At 38.2% G+C, this 24,409-nt stretch overlaps 1 protein-coding gene across 1 annotated transcript in view; it reads left to right on the top strand.

Moving 5' to 3' along the window:
• Nucleotides 1–24,409, top strand: part of grin3bb (glutamate receptor, ionotropic, N-methyl-D-aspartate 3Bb) — a 192,260-nt gene that overhangs the window by 1,270 nt on the left and 166,581 nt on the right. The window lies entirely within an intron of this gene.

Genomic DNA, 24,409 nt, shown 5'->3' with positions numbered 1-24,409 from the left:
ATGAAAAATAGTACAAAAAAAGTAAAATTCTTCAAGGACACGTGTAAGTTTTCCCTCTTTTTCATCACTGTATTGTATATTTTCTTAGGTCTGTCAGTAGGGGACAATCTTATATAGTCAAGCATGTTACCATGATTTTGTGCAGTAAACAATTGATTATATAAAAAAATAGATATAAGATTTAAATCATTGTAGGCCTAATAAGCACATTCTTGTCATGACCTTGAACAAAAGTGGCTAAATGACCTGTGTAATTCATTACCCTGTTACTGTCAACCCTGTTATGTTTTTAAAGGCTTAACTTAATCTCAACGTGTTAAAATGTTTAAATTTAGCACGAGATGGCACAATGCAGATAATTGACAATGTCCTTTACAATGCAAATGTCACCTTGGATAATCTATCTACTTAACAAAATAATAGTTCAAATATAAATAATGCAAATCTAGATGATATCCGTAGAGAAGTTAGATAGACAACACACAAGACAAATTTCCAAATATTCCAGTTTTATTATAGCTAATCTCCAAATCAAGGTGATTGTAAAACAGTTTATATAAGACCAACTAATTAACCACCATGCGCTCAATTTATGTGCTACCCGAAATGGCTCATACGATTGAGTTTTTTTTCTTTCTTCTTCTCACTCTCTTTGATGTCAATAGAGATTGTTTTTTGTGGAGATTTTGGCTTCGCTCTGAGATGGCAGCTTCACGTGGACTAGCTGATCTTTCCCTCAGGTCACAACAGATCTCTTCAGGTTGTGTGCTAGCTTTGTGTTCGGACTGTTATGATGCACCTGCTCTATATGAGAAAATATTTCTCTGACAGGTGTGTTCTCTCAAGCAGAAATATATGCCACATTGCATTACACTCAGTCAGGTATGTCATACGCTGAGACGGTTTCCGAGACATCAGTGTCAAATGAAATGTTCTGCTAAAACGCTGGAGTTAATGATATGGCCTTGAATACATTAGGCGCATAATGACATTTGCATGAAGCAGCTGCACTGTATGAATTTGATTGTATTTCTCTAATTTGTTCATTGTCATGTTTGATTCTGAATTCTTGGCATACATAATGATATAATATGAAGTTCCTTTGTGAATATTCAATATTTTGTACCTGTCTGCAGAAGGAAGCTTCATGTACTGGGGTATTTGGCATGCGCCACTGGCTGAAAAGTGGTTACATCACAAGGTACTTTAAGAAATTAAAAGAGGGCAAAAATACTGTAAATCTTACAGGCAGCTTGGGAAACGCATACATTTGTCTTGTTTAATATCCATCCATTAAGCCAACTTCGGGGGCTTCTTAACCCTACAAATATGTGGTCCAATGAAAATCTGCACATCGGGTCTTTCCTTTTAAATAGAAAGACTTTGATCTCACCAAGGGCACTGTCTTAGATTAAAGCAGGACCTCCAGCCCAGATGATGTTGCTGCGTTAACACGGTGCAGTCCACTGTTGAATGATTATTACATGCTTGAGTCATGATGCTGACATCGGACAACCGTCACAGATAGATCAGACAATGACAGAGGCTGTAAACCTCCTATGTCTATGTCCTTCTGGGATCTGCCAATCAATGTAAAAGCTCACTATGCTCTGCTCTAGTGTGCGACATCGCTCAAGGCAAAAATAAAGGCAGAGTGATAATAGGGCTTGTGAACTGGCTACTGCTGTAATGCTTATGGGACACTCTGGAGTTCCGAGCCGCTTGGATCCTGCTTCATTTGATCTGCTAATCTTGCTGGTTGAGGAGAAACGTGTGTTCTTCAGCAGGCTGGCTTTTGCCTTGTGTTTTGTTCATCAATTGTTAGAGCGAGGCACACTGTTCAGTGATGCAGTGCAAGTTTTTTTTCTCTCTCATTGTTTTATTCCTCACAGTTTGATTTGTGAAGGATATTGCGGTTCTAGTACATCAACTTGAAAGCTTTAACTCTCGTGTTCTCGTGGTAGAGGTCCTTAAGACCCCAGGGCCTTTTTAATTGACACCAAACAGACACAATGTCACAATAGTGGTGGCTGACAATGGCTTTTCTAACTGAGTGCATGCCTACTTTGTAATAATACAATAGACCCCTCAAAAAACAAGCTTGAGTTATCTCAGCCTACTGGGTTTCAATTAGATCAGACAAGTAGGCCTATATGAAAAAGAAATTACGGAAAAATAAGAAGTTAACCAGTTGTAGATTCAGCATTGCAATACAGTATTGTTTAATGTAATAAATAGTGATTTTTATACCTCTAAATATGTGGTGTAACCACCAAGTAAAGAAGTAAAAACAAGTTTTCCCTTACACCTTGCATACATTTGAGTGAGTAAATCTTGATTATTATTTTCTTAAATGTTTTATAACATAATTTTTCATATTATTATCATTATTATATTTACAAATATTATGAATAACAATAATTCATAAATATCATTAAACATTTGGAAAGTCACACTACATGACATTCTACAACCGGAACTAACACTGGCTTGTCATGAAAAGGTCAAAAGATCTCTTAAGACACTTATTGACCTTGATGAAGTCGTGTTATGCTTCCATCAGCTCACTTTCTGATTTGGTATCGTTTCATTCTACGTGACAATATACAGAATGTGAGTGAGTCAGGATTTCTGATCTTGCTTTAAATATCCAACTTGTTGAATATCTATGATTTGTGATTGGTGTGGCCCCGACGTACATCCGAGCACATTCAATCACTCTTAACACACCTCACACCACAGGAAAATCTGATAAAATAATCTGAGAGATAATCTCAAGATAATTGAGACTTCACCTAGAATTGTCGGAAAGGGAGAATGGGGCCCAAAATCGTCCCGGTTATCTTGTAGTGTGTGGGTGCCTTAAGCCAGACTCAGTCTACAGGAGTTTCAGGCTGATTTTTGCCTGATTTATCCCTCCCAACATTCAGAGAAAAAAATAACGTCCAGGACATCAGTCGGTTCCGATGTATGGCCCACATTATCTGGTAATGTGAGGCAATTTTAGATGAAATCTTAAACCTCCCGATCTGCTCGCGGACACATCGGGGCCACCCCGACAATATCAAACATGTAATATTTAGGATTTTAAATCAGGATGATTACGACTAGGATTACGTCAGTAATTCTACCAGAAAGACTCGGGAGACAAAATGACGTAACAAAGCATTAATTTATTAACAGCCCAGCAAGCAAGCATTGTGTTATAAAGTTCTTTGGCATAGGCCCTGTCCGTAGCTCGCAATCCGAGGTTAACGTAATCTGCATTTCCTGCCTGAAGATGAAGGCAGGGGCGCAGCCGACCCCCTGAGAGGTATGGACAGGGACCATCCTGGTGGTGGTGGGGAGGATGGTGGTGAATGTTGGCATCAGCATCTGCGAACTCAGACATGTGTAAGTACCGATCTTTTATACTACAAGTATTAGAACACGACTGGTTAGATGTGAAGGTTATAAGTGACGTAACAATTGAGTCTGCCTGGCAGAACTTACGTTAAATGTTTCATTTCCACAATAGCCAATAAGAGACAAGTCTACAAGGATACAATGGCAACCGCAAATGGCAACTGCAAAACAACAAGCAGCTGTACAGCGGAAATGGAGGAACGGCTGGTCAAAATGTGATAACAACACGGCTATTTTTTTCACGCTTAGAATACAGCAAGTTGCCGCGACACAGTGTCCATTTTGTTTACATCTGGTACCCCATGAGACCCCATGATCACGTGAGCTGCTAAATGGCATGATAATCTTAAGAATATCTTGTAGTGTGTGATGTGCCACGATTTTTTGTAGTGTGTGCTGGTTTGAGATTTGAAAGAAAAAAATATGTGAAGATTCCCCTTATTTGCGTGGTGCAACCAGATTTCACAATCGGTTAAGATTTAAAAACTCCTGTAGTCTGAGCTTTATCGACCAAGGCCGTGGCACATCAAGCCGTCTTTAAAGAACTATTGGCAATGACAGCTGACTGTGTTGTCGCCTCACATCGGCTTTGTCTTGGCCATAAAGTGCACACACCGCAAAGACTACAGGCGACTGTCTTACGTGCATTCTGAGTCGGTGTGTAACAAAACAACTGTCTTTATCAGCAGGTATCAATAATCTATATTCGTCATTAAAAAAGGGAAACCAAAACTAGGACGGAAGATATACAAACAGTAAACAAAGCAGCGCTTGCTTATCGTTTTTAAAATCAACCATGCTGATTACTGTGGCGAGCAGGATGAGGCCGGTGGCGTGATTACTGAAGAGCGCTACCTGCGCGACGCACCGCTCTCATATCTCTCACGGAGAAGCGACAACAGTTGAGATAGAGAGAGGCCAGGCCTGGATTTGTGCTTGTTTTGCTATATGTGACAGCAGTCGTTCGTGAGGGGCTGCTGTCTTTTACTTTCATTTTGTATTTGTTTGGCGGTACCGCCCAAAATGACATACTTTTACAAATGTGTAATTATCTTAAAAACTATTAATGATAGAGAGGTGCAGTCTTTTTTGCCGCCTTTCTCAGATTCCGCTGAAAACAGTGATAACAAACTTACCCGGCTTGTATACACACTTCCTTGTTGCGACATACCACTACTTCAAAAGCCAATGAAATCGATGTTGTTTGGCAGATTCACGAGCAGCAACCAATGGAAAAATTGCCGATGGAGGAATATTTTTCTTACCCAATCAGAGAAAGGTTACCATGACGTATTCTAGCAAATCGGAGGACTCTGTAGCCTTGCAAGGAGTGGTACTATATACTATTACGTAAACAGCGTCTCGTGGCAGAGACGACAGAAAGTGAACGGACGCGTCGAGTTTAAACAAGGCTTTACGGAGCGAGTGCGCACAGAGATATGAGAGAGAGACAGAACAATTATAATATATATATATATATATATATATATATATATATATATACACATACAATTATAGCATTATTTATTGTTTTAGCACTTTTATGATGGCAAGCAGTAAACGATTTACGGTGGAACAAGCTCTGGAACAATTACTGGAGAGTGACGAGGAGAAAGCATTGCTTAGAAAATTCTAAACATTCCTCAGAATAACGCCTGGGACTATTTGTAAATAAAGTTAAATTTTTCATTGTTCTTTACACATTTTATTTAACAATAACACATGTCTGTCAAGCAAATTCTTTGACAAATATATTTTTTGTTCTAAAACTGTTCACTATTGTTGTGTGATTTACAGAAAAATAAATGCCAAAAATCAAATTTCCGTTTTTGAAATTCTCTAGTTTATGGTACATTTTCACTCATACTTCCTTTATAAACATATTACATGTGTGCATATGTTAGCTTAGGGTCTTCTGAATCCATAGATACCAAACACATAGTGTTCCATCTCCATTACATATAGTTTATAAGCCCAAATGTAAAAATAGAGAAAACGGACCAAAAAGAGCTTAGTCCCCAGAGGGTTAAAATGCGTTTGAATGTTCGCTGGTTCCTGCCTCCTTCTTCCCATAACATCTGAACTGCGTTACACTGGTGCCGAAACCCGGGAGGAAGAAGATCGTTGGGCCTCTGACGTCATGCAGTCTCCGCTGGATATGCCACTTGCTCGCGAGTCTTCACCAGGAACACCATGAGGCTCTGCAGGGCATGAGGGACGATCAGGAGCGACGGTTCCAAGCCATTGTCCAAGCCCAGCAGGAAGACCGCGAGCTGTTCCGGAGCTGGATTGACCGGGACCGGGATTGATTTCAGGTGGCTCAGGTTATTATGAAAATGTGAAGTTCACAATGTAATTTCGGGAGGAGTGAACCAATATAACCTTTCAATTTACTGCCGGAGCATACAAGCAGCCGCTCACCTTGCTCTTGCATCAGCCGTTTTGGCATCACTCCACCTCCCCAACTCCACATACAGTTTAATGTAATGTAATGTAATATACAATTTAAATGTAATTTCTATTGCCAGCAGCCATATAACCCTGTAGCCCAAGGCTGGTTCCCCCCTGAAGCTAAGCAGGTTTTAGCAAATTTGCCCATTAGCCTCTGTCCATAATCTGATATATATATATATATATATATATATATATATATATATATATATATATATATATACACTGATAGGCTTCATCACTCTATGTCTTTAGTCCTCTGCACTAATAAGCTGGTGTGTGGTGGGCGTTCTGACGCAATATGGCTGCCGTTGCGTCGTCCAGGTGGATGCTGCACATTGGTGGTGGTTGAGGAGATCCCTCCCCTTTTATGTAAAAGTGCTGAGAAAGTGCTATATATATGTAACAAATTATTATCGTTATTTTAATAGGTCTATATTTTAAAATGTAATTTATTCCTGTGATAGCACAGCAGAATTTCAGCAGTCATTACTTCAGTTTTCAGTTTCACATAATCCTTCAGAGATCATTCTAATATCCTGATTTGCTGTTCAAGAATCATTCCTTATTTTTAGCAATGTTGTAACTTAAAGCAGCCGTATGTAAGAATGTGGCCAAAACTGGTTCTGCAATCACTTTCAAATCACTGTAGAGCGGTGTATCCCCTCCGCCTCCTCCCTGACTCCAGGTTGCCAGATAGTTTGCAGGATCCAGCAGGAACTTAGGCTGCTACAAGAAGCTTTTTCTGTTAATTATGTTTATGCTAAAAATGAGAGATGTTTTGCAAAGTAGTTATATATCGCAAAAATTTACTAATGGCGATTAGCCAAATATAATCGTAAAGATGTGCGCTTGTATGTGACAGTACATTGTTAGAACAGCTGTTAGTCTAACTTGTAAGGGTAGGTATCTGTCATTAACGTAAGTACAAGCACAAGCCTCTGTCACTGTGTGTAACCGATATCAAAGATACAGCTATTCATTTAGCTGACGCTATAAGTGAAAGCGACCAGCAATATTTTTTAACTTACCCTGCAGTACACGTCCATTACACTAAAATATGTGATGTGAAAGATAGGGCTGGGCGATAAATCGATTTTATCGATTAACTCGAATGTGTAGTTTACGCCGATTTTTTTTTATGAAAATCGGTTTTCTCTTTAACAACCGCCGACGCTCCCGTATGGGCTCCCGTAGTTCCGACCGGGCTCAGCGCTTGCCATGATAGAGATACACAAACAACATGGCAAATGAACAAGACCGCGGTAGCAGAAGCACACCCGCCGAAAACATTTAGGCTACAAGTAGAATCTGCAGGGCCGCCAACTCTCACGAGTTCACTGTGAGAGACGCAATTCTGTCACTTTTTACACGCTCTCACGCCACACATCCATTTTCTCACGCAGAGAAAAATCGCGAAGCAAAGAGGACACTGACACCAACAAACAAGACAGAGCAGGTTACTATCGATATGAAACAGATTCTCAGATTCAAACAATAAACACTGTGTTGGCGCTTGTAAATGTGACGTGTAAGAACGCTGGCAGATTCAAGCGGCACGTGAACCGAACATCTGTTAGGCTACTCTTTACTACCAACTTACCGAAATGTAATAAAATCGATCGATCAGTGTTTTTCAACCGCGGAAAGATGTCCATAAAACAGCTGGAGAACAACATATGTCACGTAACGTTACATTTACCTCAGGACGGCTTTTAATGACCCATAGCACGCATGTTAGTTAGACGCATTATAAAATAAAAAACGCATTATATTTAATTTCAGTTAGTAAATTAAACCTTAGTAAACCTTTAATAATACCAGCTGACAGGGCTCTCTGTATGTTTACAGCATTAGGACTTTTTTTTTTTTGGGGAGAACAATTAACACATTAACGTATCTACTGTATTGTACCTAATATTTATCCAAAGGAATTTATATTGAATCAAGATCAGAATCAAATCACAAGAATTGAATTGAAATTGGGAAATTTGTGTTAAGCAATAATAAAAACAGTAGCATACCAGTAAACTTAATAAAATTATGTTTAGTTACCAAATAATTTGACAATCACAATACACTTATTGTGATGCAAGTTTTTTTGTTTTTTACACATCCCCCCCAATCCCAATCCACCCATTTTATTTTATGTTACATTTTCATTGTTTTCAAAGACAGGGCCTGTCCTCTTGTCTTTTTGGCTTGTTGTTTTTGATTGCACTTTAATGGAGATCAAATCCCAGAAGGGAATATTAAAACAAAATAAAGTTAAAACTTGTTTTGACAATTTCTTTGTCATCTGCAGATTGATTTTAACTAGGGAGAGAAAAAAATCGATTTAAATCGTAAATCGGATTTTTTGTGAAAAAATCGGGGATTTTTTTTTTAGTTCCTATCGCCCAGCCCTAGTGAAAGATTACTTGTCATTCTATTATTTTGGGCTGTAGAACTTGCATGATAAACAATAATGGGCGTCCTAATTTTGTTTTCCTCAGCGTCTCATCATAATGACAGAGAAACGGGCTCTGATAATGCATTGCTAATGTTAGTAATGACGACTCGCCGTTTTTATTACCCAAATAATTCCTTAACGTTACCTTTTCAAGTCGATGACCTCCTCCTCCATATGAGCTAACGTAATGTTACTTTGCAGGAACATGCATAACTTTGTTCGACTGTCATGAATATTTGAAATGTCCATTTACATCAAGTACAAGTTAGCCAAACATAGATGAATCTTAGTTACCTGTCCAGGAGAAAATTAGCAACGTTGGCGTCTGTCTTCAAATTCTCCGTTTCCAGCCGTCTCCATCTTTCAAAGGCATCTCCTATACAGATCCTTGTTTTATTTCGGACTTTGTCACGAAGTATTTCGGATTCATAACAAGATTTTTTTGGTTTCGCAACGTAGACTTTTTTTTTTTTCGATTCCGACACGTTTGTAGCTGCAGCTGTGATAACTAGCAGAGCTGGCAACCCGGATGCCGCAACACTACTGACTCCATGATTGGTAGATAGGTGGAGGCTGGCGCATCAGACCAAAACACAACATGACAATATAAACATCAGTTGAGGGCTGCAACTTCACTTTTTAAATTACAATATCCTGGCCGGACTACTGTTGTCATTGATATAAGTATTTGAAATGAACATGATTTCTTAATGTCTAGTGACATATCAGGGCCATTTTATGATTAATTGAAATACATTTCTTACATACAGCTCCTTTAATAATAGTTGCTTACTGTTCATGTGAGGAAACCATGCTATATATTTTTTGATGACTAGAAAGTTCAAAAGAGCAGTATTTATTTTAAATCAATTTATTTGATCTTTTGCAACATTATAATGTTTTTGTCCCTTTCAGACCTGTGTTTTTCCCACTGAGCAAATAGTTTTTTATGCACATGATATTTGCTCTTCTCCAATTTATAAATGAGTCTACAAAACAAGATTTGTGCCAACTCGTTCATGGACTAAATCAACATAATATTCATCATACTTTAACCATACAGTACTTATGAAGTTTTAAACACAGTATGTGAAGTTACACATACTGTATCAAACGGTAATGCAATAAGAATATAGAAAAAAGGGTATAATAGAATAGTCTCAAAAAACTTTGATTCTTTTTGTTGCCATCAGTGTGCGCGTGTGTGTGTGTGTGTGTGTGTGTGTGTTTACGTGTTTACTCATTTCAAATTTACTGTTGCTGTTTTTCATTCAAACTAATGAATGGCAATTTAAGGTCACAACATTGAAGACATGAAATTACATTAATAATATTAATACTTAATAAAAATTCAAGTTCGTAAAACATTAACATTAGACCAGGACATGGAGCCTATTGCGATTTAAAAAAATCCTGTGATCTACAGCTCTGAAAGATCTTCAAATTAACTTTAAATATTATCAGTTGATGCTATTAAGATTATTACAGTTGCAAGTTGATGGTTCTGCCAGCATAAATTAGCAAATAAATGTATTATGTTATATTGTGGTTATATTTTCATTGTGACTGGGGACCGGGAGACCAGGCAGTACTCATATTATACAAACATATAATTGTATTGGTTTAAACTAAAAACCATTTGATGTCTATTTCAATGACCTCAGGGTCTGAATGGGTTAAAGTAAAAACACTTAATTATTCCAAACTTTTGACTGGTAGTACACACACACACACACACACACACACACACACACACACACACACACACACACACACACACACACACACACACACACACACACACACACACACACACACACACACACACACACACACGATTAACAAGCTTCCACGGTCCAATGACATTTTTATTATTTATTATTATTTATTATACAGATATATTTGTTCTCTGTCCCATCTGGACTAACATCCAAGCTCTGCTTGAATGAACTTGATTAAAACAACAAATGTTCCTTCTTGTCTTTAATTTGCAGTAGAAAAAAATGACCAGAGGGGATGCTATAAAAAGAGAAACCCAGTGCGCAGATCCAAAACCCAAAGCTCTTTATTATGTAGAGTCTACATCTTTATAGCTGTAGCACTGTCATGCTGTGGAAGTATTCTATAAAGACTTCCATAAGAGCTTCCACTGACTATTGCAGAGCTCATAAAAGTGTCGCTTTATTTTATCACAGTTTATCACAGCACCATAAATTGTATCACAATCCTATAAGAGAATTGTTAAACTGGCAGTTGCTAAATGGCAGTACTCAAATGTGTTTGATTAGAAACTGTCTATGCACATCAGCAAAGATTATTAAGTTGAAGCCCAATCCTTAATGTGTGTATGAAAGGTCCTATGTATAGTTTGCTTAACACGAAATGTGAGATTTTAAAGGTCACCCTTGGGCAAAACTCAAGACTATTACTTGCTCCATGAATTTAAAGGTTATAAAATCCAGGTCCCTTCTAAAACAGCACAAAATCAAGGCAGACATTGCAAAGGATTCCAAGTCATTTAATAAGAAAATGTATGCTATTGAAGGAGTTTTGGTTGCTGAACAGTTAAAGAAACTTAACTTGACAGAATCAGCTTTCTTTGAAGACACAAATTGCCAGTAAGCGCAAGCATTGTGCTTTGTCTTTTGCTGATTGTTGGTTAAACATTAAAAAATCAGCAATTTTTACAATCTAGTGGTCATTTATTATTATTATTATTATAAAATAGGTTTTATGTTAACAGCAAAATTGCAAGGTGAACATTAAGTAAGTACATATACACTAGTGGTGGATACAATGGTATCCTGTCCCAGGAGCTTAAAGTTGCAGGCTCCTGCTGTTCTCACATCTTGTTGAAACAATACACAATTGTTTGATGTGGAAAATCCATATTGAACTTAATATTCAAAAGCCCGGTTTCACAGACAAGGCTTAAGCTAGTCGTAGACTAAAATGCATGTTGGAGCTGTTTTAACTGAAAGCAACTTGCTCTGACATATCTTTAAATACATCACCATTGTTTTGTCTCAAGATGCACACCAGTTATGTTGTTTTTCTAAGGCATGTTTATAAAAGCTACTTAAATGCCCTAAGCCTACTCCTTGCTTAATCCAAGGCCTGTCTGTGAAACCCGCCATATTGATTCAAATATGCATAAACTTCCCCATTCCAAATAATAACCTTCATGGATAGCCTGGTAACTTGGTGGATAAAAATCAGGGCTGTTAATACAAATCAATCCCAGGCAGAGGCGAATCCCATGAGCTACCTACAGTAACTACTGTAATTACTGAGATCACAATCTTTCCATTATTGTGACCTTGACCAAAGCACTTAACTTCGTGCTGGTCCAGAGGGACTGACCCTGTGATCACTGTGGAGCCTTTTAGATAAAAGTAATGTTGCTTATCATTATGTTACGATAATGTGTAATGTTGTTCTTTAATTCTAGAGGGGAAAACAAACTTCTATCTGCCATTAGTTTTTGAAATAGCAACAACTCCACTTTAATATTAATCAGAGATAATCAGTAGATTATTATTTACAAATGCCCAATACATTTTTTTTTCACTTTTTATTTTGACCCCACTACCAAAAATAACCTCTTCTCAGATTGTAAATCAACACTTCATGTAGATTAAAAATCATTTTTTTAAATAAATAAATTTAATATGTTATTAAATGTGAAACCACCATCAGCTCTTATTCTGTTTAACATGTGTCACTCTCGTGTTTTTATTTATTTTTATTTTTATTTATAATTTTAAGCTTATATTTTTGACCATGATATTTCACAAAGTAAAAAAGTAAAATAAAATTCCCCATTAATTTCCCTTTCAACACCAAAACAAAAACACAAGTGATTCAATATAATTTGTTTTTATATTTTAGCAATATCCTGTAGTGTCAGTTCATTCTTAATTACTTGAATGCTATTTTGAAAATATGTATTTCTTAACATGACAATACACATTATTTTAAAATTCCTTTGTGTTTTTTTTCCTCCCTTATCTCAAGAGTAAGTTTCTTCTTATGCATGTTATACACTGCCAAGACCAAAAAAAGAGAAAGTTTCTGTTTGGATTTAAATAGGCAAATAAGATTCTATGATTGGATCATTATTCCAGTGATAGTTATGTTTCTATTCAATTCAATACAATTCAAATTTATTTGTATAGCGGTTTTCACAATACATATTGTTTCAAAACAGCTTTACAGAAAGTGCATTTCAGAAATGTACATAGAAAAAATACAGTGAGTTAATCATGTAGTAATTTAGGGCATAACCACTGATCTATATCAAAAAGTATAGAAGAACAAGAGGCGAAACTCAATAGAACGTTCCATTGCAACACCAGCGCCCAGCAGCAGCGCTACGCTTCCGCCATTTTGGGGTGAAAGCGACTCGCCAGTCCACTAGTGTTGTGTCGTTCGCGAACGAGCCGCTCTAAAAGCCGATTCTTTGAAAAGAGCCGGACTTCCATCACTATCCACTAGCTTTTTGCTGTCGCTATGGCAATATCAGCTGCTATGTAATTTTTTGTTTTTAAAGTAGCCTACATTAAAGATCAAATCCAAACTGAATGATGACAACACAGAATAACGTACAATCACTAGACTAGTACATCAAATACCTTTTAACAGTTTATTTCACAGACTTAAACAAGTGTTCTACTTTTTTCCCACAAAACCTCTAGTATTAGCATTACAAACACTTAATTAATACCAACATATAACAGTATGCTATATCAGATAATTGGGAATGTTGGACAATATTTATATATAACATATAGCATAATGTCAGTGCCCATGTCTGCTGCCTATATGAAAATATATGCAAAATTCATATAAAACACATAGACATATATGAAACAATATAGCAAAAATGTCCGTTTTCATGTAAGTGCCAAATATTTTCCCGTATATGCACATAAATGTTAAATATATGTAGCCTAAGACGCATATATGTATGCATATATGTACTTATTTCAATGCATCAGTATCACATGCATGTATGTTTACATACATTTATTAAATATGTGGGGAAACAAATATGTATGTCAAATATTTATACTTGATGTTGTCCATATATGCGAGAAATACTATACTCTGTAATATATGCAGATATATGGTATCATATATAGTAGATTAACTCAAATATTTTCTTCACATGTTTGGACACATAAATGTTCATATATGTTGCAGGCATAGGCTATATTGTGTTCTCAGATAAGTCAAATATATGTATAGATATATGTCATGATATTTAAAATATAACATATATGGCCATACATTACATTTTTGTATGGGTAAAAAGTAAGAAATAAATTTCAGGCCTAGTGGAGTTGGTAACTAATAATAGTAATAAATGTGTAAAGTTGCATAAAATGGAAATACTCAATAAAGCAAGAAAAAAATATTTCAAATGTGTATTTAATGATTGGATTAACTGTTATCTGTGCTGTTGTCCAGTAACTCCAGTTGGAATTTTCACCCCAAAATGGCGGCTGCGCTACCGAAGCGCCACCTAGTGGCTATTTCCAAAAAAGCATCAGAGTTTCGCCTCTTGTTCTTCTATACTCTTTGTCTATATCCACCTTATTCTGCTCTAAACAATGCGCGCCGCCATGACGACGACTCCGGTTGCCTACTTCCGGTTCGTACTGTATTAGCATTGAGAGAATGAGTTCAGGCTCTACATGTGCTGTTGTTGGTTGTTTTAACAATTCAAAGAAGATAAATTTTTTTTTTAGAAACTGGGTGCTTTGAGCATAAGATAAAAAGGAGAGAATGCCTATGTCCGGTTCGTATCAGCTACATTCAATGCCAGAGAGTAGACGTTTTTGGTTAGCTGCGCTAAAACTGAAGCATCCAACGAAAAAGGTGTAATACGTTACCAGTAGGGATGGGCATTTCAAGCAAAAATAATATTCGAAGATCGCTGGGTATTATTCAATTATTATTCGAAAATCGCACCCCTCCATCACATCACGCACACATGCATGTATAGGCTATAGGCTACACACCAGAGCATGTGAGCAAAGCGGAGCAGTGTGACGCTTAAATATAAGTAAGAAAAAACTAAACATACGTTTTATATTTAAGTTTCACAATATAATGTTTTTTTTATTTCATCTATGTTGATTATATGAAAAGGGAACCGTATGAGATGAGTCAGATATGATCATAAGATGCCCAATATATCAGAAAACATTTGGAATGGCTCATGATTTTGACCACTTATTAAGTTTTGTAGAAAGCCTTTCTTTAAAGTGAATTTCGTTTAGTATAAATTGTATCTTCATTTTTAATCAATGTTTTATCAACAAATTGCCTGGAATAATAAATAAGAAGCAAATATAGTAGATATACTGGACACGGAGGCGCGGGCGTGTGAACTGGAGCGCGTCTAATTAATCAACGAAACTCAGCGTATAAGTTACTTGCCTCACATACACGAGAAGTATAGGCCTATCTATAGAAAGCTTGAAATGTGTACTTTTAAACAAAATAATTAAAAACGAGCAGAAATGGGCTGCTCTCTGCTTAATTCGTATGAAGTGTGCATTTATCTCTATAGGCGCATTCACTACTGCGAAGATGGCGAGTCAGCATCATCAAATTTATCTTTGCAGTCGACACTTACAGAAAACTAGTTATTAATAAAGAATTCAAATGTTTAATGCATGATCATTACTTTTGCCGTATTTTTCTGGCAAGCTTATGCGTGCGCTGAGATGCAGAATAGGCAATATATTACGAAAACGCTCATTATGGTTTAGCATTCTCTCCCATATAGAATACATAACTTCCAACCCAACTTCAGTCGTGCACGGGCAGGGGCAGCCCTACTTATTTCACATGTTTTAACCTGCGGCGTTCTGAGCAAGCGGCGCTTAATCTTCATAAAGCTTCGAACCGGAAAAGGACAACCGGCTTCCGGTTCAAACCCGCTATGAATCATGGGTAAATTCGCTAACCAGGAAAAAGGTGGATAGAATGACTGGATAAGTAATTTATATGTAGCCTACAATTGTCGCTATTCCTGTGTTGTTTTTTCCGAGGCAAGAGTAACTTAATTCTTCTACTAGTGTTGTCAAAAGAACCGGTAATGTTACTTCGGTAAGTTACCAAGTCGGTACTGAAATTTTGAAAATGGGACGATACCAGCATTTCTGCAGTACCGGGTAATTTATATTCTCGGTACCCACTAATAGCTGCTTTCAATCGCTTCAGTGTTTAAGCGCGATCGAGGCTCCAGACTAACTTTTTTTACTAGGAGCACTTTAGCCAATGTAGCCTAAGTTATACCACGATGTATTATACTAGTGTCTGTGAATATTAAACCGCAAAAAACGTGGCTATTAACCCTGCATGGTCTGCTTGTCTCTGTGGGAATGAATGGCGCAGACGAGCGGTTTAATTTACCACACACACACACACAAACACACACACAGGCAGAAGCACGCGTGACGCTCGCGCAGGTTTCAGTCTCTGCTGCCTCACGATACGAGGACATGATGAACTTCCTCTCCAGAGCCGATCTGAGTGACACTTCATGAGCATTTTACCGCTTCATTTGAGAAAAACTATCGTCATATCATTCACACACAGAAACTCAAAGGTCTTCACGGCAACCCGTCAAAATAAAAGTTCGTTTTAGCTTGAAGAAATTGACTGAAATAATTATATTTGCCTACCGTTGTACAGTAGATTTAGCTACATCTTAATGTAATGCATTTTTTTAATAAGCAGGAAAAATTTTCGACTTTAAACAAATATATCCATTTAAATGCTTGAGTGGTAAGAATGGACAGGGAGACTTTAGATTTTAAAATGGTGTCTTAGGCAATGTTTTCTCAGTCAAATCATACAATTTACTATTGATTCAATAGAACGCGTGAGTTCACTAGGGAATACCAATATGGTGGCGCGGTGGCTTCACTTGTGACGTCATGAGCTATCCAGTCATTCTATATAGATCAGTGGGCATAACATATCGCCGGGGTTGTGTCGTCTCTTCACAGGCGTCGAGTCGTCTCTTCACAGGCGTTTAGTTCATTCAACTTCGTTCATTCAACGAACGAAATGACTCGAAAAAAGATTTGTTCATTTTGAACGAGTCTTTTTCAGAGTCATTTCGTTCATTCAACGAACGAATGACTCGAAAAAAGATTTGTTCATTTGGATGTATCGTTTAAAATCTTTTGAAGCTGCACTTAAACTGTCATTTGGTCCTCGAAACGTTTGTGTCCTATTGAAGTCCATTATATTGAGAAAAAGCCTGGAATGTTTTCATCAAAAAACTTAATTTATTTTCGACTGAACAAAGAAAGACATGGACATCTTGGATGACATGGGGTTGAGTAAATTATCAGCAAAAGTTTTTTTTTAAAGTGAACTAATCCTTTAACGTTATCTTAGTAGCTATAACTTATAGAAAGAGTGCAACCTTATAAAGTTACATGTATTGCAAAATACATAATGATTTGAGGACCAAGTTTGTAGTCAAAGTATGGGCAGGCCATAGTCAATGTTAAGCATATTGTTGATGTTTCGTCCCTATTAGTGAATGTTCCATAAGTGTTTATAATCCGCCGTCATCGGTGGTCCTGCTTACTAGCCTGCGCATTCACGGCAGGCTCCGCTGTGGTGGAGGAGCTGTGGAGGGAGGGCTGTAGCGCAGCAGATACCCCTTTTCCACCAAAAAAGAACGGGTTCGGAACTGGTGCTGGTTCAAAGTTGGTTCGGAGTTGGTTCAACTTGCGAACCTCCTCAGAACCTGTTTGTTTTTCCACTTCTAGAGCGCCCAGCGAACGACGTCGTTACGTCACTATGTACGTTGCTTTACGTCTCAGCTAGAAACGCTTGCAAGTACAACATTACTTTGGGATTATCTCTAACTCGTGAACCAAGAAGGCTTTAAAAACAATTGAAATATGTAAGTCTTTTAATCTTTTCCTTTGATATGTAATCTTTTCTGATTAGTTATGTACACTGTCTTGTCTTTTTTTCTCTCCGTTTATTTGTTCTATTTTGTGACTGTTTTCTTCTTTGCTTACATAATGTTTTCAATAAATTTTTTTTTAAAAAAGCTAGAAACGCTTGCGCCAACTTCAAGCATAACAATTACAATGGCGGACTACATCGTGTTTCTGCAAATGTTTCTCCTGGCTTTGCGGTCAGAAAAGATGTTTAGGACACATCTAAACCCGCCCCCAGCCCCCGACGTAAGCATGACGTGGTAAAAGAACGGTTCTCTGGTTCTAGTCCAGCAAAGAGTTGGTGCCGCTTTGGAACCAGTTTTCCTGGCCGAGAACCGGTTCTTTGGCTGTCGAAACACAAAGAACTGGTTCGCGCGCAGGCACCGGCTCCGAACCGGCTCTCAAAACGCTTTGGTGGAAAAGGGGTAAGAGAGCAAGGGGGTTGGACCTGTAAGTTGTGCTTGTTCAAATTTTCAGGCTAAGTCAACATTTTCTCAAAACTCCCTACTGCAGCTTTAATGCATTCGATCTGATTCAACAGTGGTATAAAATGTAAGCATTATGTGAATGCTTGGCTAAAGAGATGCGTCTTTAATCTAGTCTTAAACTGGGACAGTGAGTCTGAGCCTCGAACAATATCAGGAAGGCTATTCTAGAGTTTAGGAGCTAAATGCGACAACGCCCTCCCTCGTTTAGTGGACTTAGATATTCTAGGAATGACCAGAAGCCTTGAATGTTTCTAGCATGTTATATGTTTGGCAACAGTCCTTCTAACCTTAACTGATTGAGTGTGAAGCTTTTTATTTCTTAAACAACCATGTAGGAAGACACATGGCCATATTCCAGGATGACGCTGTCGAGATTCATCAGGCTCAAATTGTGAAAGGATGGTTGTGAGGGAGCATGAAGAATCATTTTCACACATGAAGTGGCTCTGAGTCCAGACCTTAAATTCATTGAAAGTCTTTGGGATGTGCTGGAGGAGACTTTACAGAGAGCTGGACTCTTGCATGTCAATATCAGATCTTGACCAAAAATGTATGCACCTCTTGATGGAAATAACATAACAACATTTATTTCAATTTTACAATACAACGATCTTGTATTGACAATGCAAGAGTCAAGCACTCTATAAAGTCTACTCAGCTGATTATTTGATGTAATTTTACATGTTACTTGTTCCGATTTAACACAAGTAGAATTTTTACTTACAAGCATTTGGCTTTTCATTTAACTTTTTGGCTTTTAAGTATTTTGAGACAGTTCATATGCTGGCATTAGAGTTTTTTTTTCATAATGTTAAAATTGTTCATAGTGAGAGCAGAAAAAGTTTGCTCTATTTGCTCTGAAACCAAAACATCACCAAACTTTAATGCTTCTCAGTTGTAACCAAATTATCTTTTTAAAATGACTCTCCAATTTCAAAATATGTTGCAATAGCTTCAGGAGTCATTTGAGTCAGAGATCAGAATATCACTAAAATCGATATGAAAGTAATCAAAATTCCAGGAGCCAGTTATTAGGCTGGATGATACAGTGTGTTGAAGAGAGTTTGCTCCTTTACTTCATGTTAATGGGGGGGGGGGGGGGGGATACACACTCTCCACGACCTCAGCACTCGGTGTAAAGTGAATACCTGTATCTCAGCACTGCAGTCAGAGAACCAGCAGGAACTACATCAATCCTTCAGAGATCATCTATTGTCAAAGATGTTTCATACTCTTTCAAGTATGTTTACCTCCAGCCTCCCTCATCCACAACTTTACTTGAACCTTGACAAGAAATTGATCAAAGAGGTCTAAAATACCTGGAGAGAGCTATCCGTTAGCATTCTTATTCAGGCATGGGAGTAGCCCACATGATCTACATGCCATGTGACTGATCACAATGAAGGAAAATGGTGTTATGGTTGGTTGACGGCACCATGAGAACACACTCTTGAGTTCTTCACTAGCAGTGTATTAAAACTCTTGCTCCAGGATAATGTGTGAGCTGTGATGTGAAAAGGCAGCAGACAGGGAAAAGGAAAGTCTATTTCATGCTTTTAAAACCCTGGAAAATTGTACAATGGTGAAATATGTGATATAATGATTTATGTGGTTTTATGTCGTCATAATAATACATGGCTAATGAATGGCAATGGAGAAACAGAGAACAGCAGAAGACAGAAAACTTGTAACGTATTACAGTCATAAGGAACAGGGTTTTTTAAACTTTGAAAGTTTTTAAAAATGCACTATGCCTGATTTTAACTGTTTTTAAATGCAACATTTAAACTTGGCTCCTCCTCGTGGGCGGAACACTGCTAGAAACATACACACCCTCTCCCCTGATACGATATCAGTTGCACACGCAGCCCAACCGACTCAAGAAACTACTTGCGGGAAGATGAGTGCAGAGCCATTTTGCAAATATTGTGTTTATCATGCATAAATAGCATTTTTTTATGTATATGAAAGAACAGTACACCAACAACCTTATCTCATGAAATTATTGTGCAATTTATACGCAAGAATTCGTTTTTACCTGCAGTCTAGCTCGCTAATAAACAATGATTACCTTTCATCATAAAAACATAATTGCAATGCTGTGGAGTTAAAGATAGCAGTCAAGGCAATAAACCTTATTCACAGCAGCGCCATCTTTGAGGCTGTAGGGGATAGACATACATCTCTTCAGTGGGCGGTACTAAAATTTGATGTGTTTCTAGATTGTTCTGATGATGAAACACTGCAAAAATAGCAGATGAGTTTACCTGTTCGGTATGAGAATGTTTACTGCCCCTTCAAACTCTCTTGTCCCATTTAACCACTTGTTAGCAACCACCTTTTTCAAGACAAGAAAAAAAACAAAAAAACATCAAAATCACAAGGGGGTATTACTAATGTATTTTATGTTGTAGAATAAAAAGTTGTAGGATTTTGTTAAAGTCCCCCTGTGGTGAAAATCAAGCTTTTAATGTTGCTTATCTGTGTGGTGTTTTTATAATATGTCAGCACCATTGCTGAGTATTTTCTCAAAGACAGTCTCAAAAACACGTTTTGAAATCGCTGGTGTTTCTGACGTCACAAACTAATTTGTAACCAATCAGGTTACCTTTTGATTTTCGATGAGTGGATCTCTGAGCTGGTGTGAGCGAGTGGGGGCGGGGCTAATTTGCATATTCATAGGACCAGGTATATTAAATGAGGCAAGGGTGTAGAGTTACATTCAAGCTATTTTAAGGCATGACAAAAAAAATGTAAGGAAAAAAACATTTAAATATGTCAAATAAGCTCAAAGGAGGAAGCTGGTAGTCAACGAGGTGCGAAAGCAGGAGGAGAGGATGAGACGTATAAAGGCCATTTCCCAGGCCAAACAGGGAGAGTGGATGAGATGGGAGAGTGTGGAAAAACGCAAAATTGGCTGGCAAGACCTTTGGTCAATGGAAGAGAGTAGGATCACTTTCCTTATTTGGTCAACATATGATGTTCTCCCATCACCGCAGAACCTTAACCTCTGGGTAGGAGAGGATCCCTCTTGTCCTTTGTGTTCATCACCTGCCACATTAAGGCACATTTTGACAGGATGTAAGGTGGCTCTAAGCCAAGGTCGGTTTACTTGGCGCCATGACCAAGTATTGCGATGTTTGGCTTTAGCATTGGAAGGCAAGCGTAGTATGACCAATAAGTTGCCGCCTGTTCTAGCACGCAGAAGACAATATTCCTCCGCCCAGGCGAGCAACCACCAAGAAAAGGTGCTAACACCAATTCTCGCCCAGGACAACTGGAAGCTGCTATGGACTGGAAGATGCTGGCTGATCTTGATCAATGGCTTATTTTTCCAGATGAGATTGCAACTACTAACCTATGACCAGATATTGTTTTTTGGTCTGGATCAGCACGCATTGTTCAACTGATAGAGTTAACAGTGCCATGGGAGGATGCGGTAGATGAGGCATCGGAGAGGAAGAGACTGCGGTATGCTCATCTGGCCACTGAAGCAGAACAGCGAGTCCAGGTTTATCCAGTGGAAGTGGGTTGTCAAGGTTTTGTGGCACACTCTACAACCCGGTTCCTCAGAGACGTCAGATTCAGTGGCCAAGAGTTGCGTCGCACAGTAAAGAACTTATCTGAAGCAGCAGAAAGGAACAGCAACTGGCTGTGGTTGAGATGGAAAGATTCTAGCCGCCATGCTACGGTTTCGTAGGATTCTTGAAAACTTGAAGAGTCTGTTGGTTTATTTGTATAGGTTGTATAGTATTTACAGTCATTACGTTCCTGTGTATATTGCGTGAATAAGTTGGGCATGGTTGGGCAGATATTGTGTTTTGCGGTAGGTGGTATGCCTTACGGAACTGTTGCCACTGAAACTGCATATTAACGCACCAGTGGGGCTCGACAGCCTTAGTCAAACGGGTTGGCGCGTATGGTTGGGTTGCGGAGAGATTGTTAGATTGTGGTTAGGTCTCAGCAGCAAGAGGGAAGTAGAGGTCAGTAAGCTGGGCTGAGTTGAATGGGGGACGGAGGGGGGTGACTCTGGGACGCCAGAGTCACTGTCGAGCCCTCTTGAGGTGTCGTGGGCTAGTCGACGAAACACTGAGGACGGAAGGTGCCCACTTGAAGACCCTAGAGATGTTCCCTACTCCGCTCAATCCAGACGGTTGTCATGGGGGGACCGCACTGTGGCTGCAGCCGTTGTATGTGCTGACGCGCAAATACACTGCAGCTATTAACACCAGACAGAAGGAGATTCACGTCACCAGATGGAACGAAGCGGAAATGGATGGAGAAGCATAGGTAATTGTAAAGCTACGTCTTAGTTGGTGCTTATCTTGGCGAAAGCCGAGTAAAAATCAGCATGAAGTGTTAACATCTACTCTCTTGTAATGGAAATAATGTCATTTTGGTGTTCAAAGTTGAGCTTTAAGGGACCAAATTATTGACTACAGGGGGACTTTAACCACAGACTTTATTTCAGGTATTTAACCAAAAACTCAAAAACATCAGGGTGATGGAACCAGAACTCAAATCTGGGTTTTGGCCAACAAAAATACATAATCCCTTCAGCTCTAAATATTTTTGTGTGAGCCCCATGTATCCTGTGAGAGGAAATTAAATAAGCCTCATATTATTCACACAAGATGTTGTTTACAAAGTTAAATAGATACCTTTTATATTGTCACTGTACTTGGACAAATCAACTTATTAAAATATTAAATTAATATCTATTTTGTGTATAATACACAAGCCTATGGAGACAAAAAATTGGTCTTATTAAAATGTATTTGTTCAGAAAGATTTAAAGATTTAAACAATATGCAGAATTGCAGATTTTTGATTTCTTACTGTTAAATACAAATGTTGTAGATGCAATGAACTGAATAAAAAAATCACAATTAATCTCATGATTTACAACAAGTCCTCTGAAATAAATTTTTAAACATTGATAATATCAAATTAGTGTATTTTATGATCAGGGACGTGCAGATAGTTCCTCAGGGGCAGGGGCTCAAATGTAAAAAGGGATATATAAAGGGTTTTCACTTTACGTCATCAATCCGGAAGTCGGCCATTGAACGTAAACGATGGCACTGAACTGAAAGGACTTGCATTTTTGGCTGATTATTGCTGCTGTAAAATGGTCGTGTTTTGGTTTGTACTAATCGGTCGCACCGGGAAAAAACATTTAGAGTTCTATAGACTGCCAAAAGTTAAAGAGAAGAGTGCAAGAAACGGTTGAAAGGAAGCGTTTGTGGTTGAGAGAGGCACAGCATCCATCCACCACATGTGTAAATGAAGCGTTGACTATGGCTAAAATGTTGACGTAAAGTACTTAACTATGGCTACATTCACACTGTCAGTCCCAATCTGATTATCTTTGTATCCGATTGGAATCTGATCTAAAATGATGTCCACACTGTGTATTGCAACTGTTCAGATCCAATTTGTGTGTTCATGCAGCTCTTTGGCAATATGGCAATGACGTTGCATTGATGGAGGGTTGTGCATTTGCAATAGAGATGTCTTATTTAAATTTTACAACATGGAAATGTGTAGCCGCCGTGCTGGACTACTGCATCTTGAGCTGAAGAACTGTAGGAGGCTGGTATGCACAGCTTTTTTTTCGAACTCTTATCTGCGCCGGTTTTAAAATACAGGTGCTGGTCATATAATTAGAATATCATCAAATAGTTGATTTATTTCAGTAATTCCATTCAAAAAGTGAAATATGGATATTATATTCATTCATTACACACTGATATATTTCAAATGTTTATTTCATTTAATTGTGATGATTAAAACTGACAACTAATGAAAACCCCAAAATCAGTATCTCAGGCCCTGTTTACACGAGAACGCTCGTGGGTGAAAACGTAAAAATATTTTATCAGATGTGACTTTCGTTTACACGACGACAGCGTTTTTGGGGCTTAAAAACGCAAAAAAGTGAAACCACTCTTGAAATCTTAGTTAAAAACGGCTCCACCGTCGTGTTCCCGTCCAAAGGGTAAAAACGCAAATCGTCTCACGGTGGCTCTCGTCGCGTACGCATTTACGTCACAGGCTTGCACCAGTACAGGAAAATAACAACCAACATGTCGGATTATTTACATACGTCGAATCTTCAAGTTGTCCTAGCAGCTATGATAAACGTACAAGAGTCTTTTTGCTGTTCGCTTCGCCATGTTTTGATTTTGCGCTACTAGGGAGAGTAGTAGAAGGAAGGTTGTATGCAGGCGCGCGGACTTGGTGTTGACTTGTGGCAGTGCTTCACATTGCCACCTAGCCGCCTAGAGTGCATACTACATCGAATTTCACACACTTTTGCGTCTCCATATGCACGCAGATTTCCCCCCCCATAACGCTCGTCTAAACGCAGAATAAAAAGTGATAACGCAATGCCACTTTTGCGTTTTCTCTTTAGACCATTTCCGTGTAAACATAGCCTCAGAAAATTAGAATATTGTGAAAAGGTTCAATATTGAAGACACCTGGTGCCACACTCTAATCAGCTAATTAACTCAAAACACCTGCAAAGGTCTTTAAATGGTCTCTCAGTTCTGTGGAATGTGGAATTTCCCCTTGTGTAGCCATGTTAATTATAAAATCAAATGCATTTTGTTTTATTGACCACA

The sequence above is a fragment of the Siphateles boraxobius genome, unplaced genomic scaffold (genome assembly GCF_051911475.1).
Source record: "Siphateles boraxobius isolate OS27281-9 unplaced genomic scaffold, OSU_SipBor_1 5, whole genome shotgun sequence".
Taxonomy (NCBI): Eukaryota; Metazoa; Chordata; class Actinopteri; order Cypriniformes; family Leuciscidae; genus Siphateles; species Siphateles boraxobius.
The sequence above is the reverse complement of the archived record's forward strand: the minus strand, read 5'-3'. Positions and strand labels throughout refer to the sequence as shown.